The sequence below is a fragment of the Atta colombica genome, unplaced genomic scaffold (genome assembly GCF_001594045.1).
Source record: "Atta colombica isolate Treedump-2 unplaced genomic scaffold, Acol1.0 scaffold210, whole genome shotgun sequence".
Taxonomy (NCBI): domain Eukaryota; kingdom Metazoa; phylum Arthropoda; class Insecta; order Hymenoptera; family Formicidae; genus Atta; species Atta colombica.
This window is the reverse complement of record NW_017259306.1, coordinates 1,814,123-1,814,470: the sequence shown is the minus strand read 5'-3', so window position 1 is coordinate 1,814,470 and position 348 is coordinate 1,814,123. Positions and strand designations below refer to the sequence as shown.

The window sequence follows — 348 nt, the reverse complement described above, 5'->3', positions numbered from 1 at the left end:
ATATATTAATAATTTTAATAATTATTAATTAAATAACTATTTATGAAATAGAATATGAAAATATAAAAAAATATCAAAGTAAATATTCTCAAAAAAGAAAAATAATGAATTACTTGCAATAATTTATTAAATGTATAAAAATGCACACGAAATTTTTTCTGATAATCGAAACGACATTGAAAGATCGAAACACGCTGTCTCATCAGTTCTAATCACTGCAATTATTTTGACGCGCACAAGAATGAATACAGGATTTATTTATCATACCGACAGGATGCTATCGAAAATCTTCGGTGACTTGACTACAGCGAGCTGTCGTCGATAAGTCGACATGATGCTATTTGAGAG

The 348-nt window shown here is 27.6% G+C and overlaps 1 protein-coding gene across 1 annotated transcript in view; it reads left to right on the top strand.

The window, feature by feature from the left end:
• The window catches only part of LOC108687686 (protein Wnt-1-like), a 50,281-nt gene that overhangs the window by 47,679 nt on the left and 2,254 nt on the right, over positions 1 to 348 (top strand). The window lies entirely within an intron of this gene.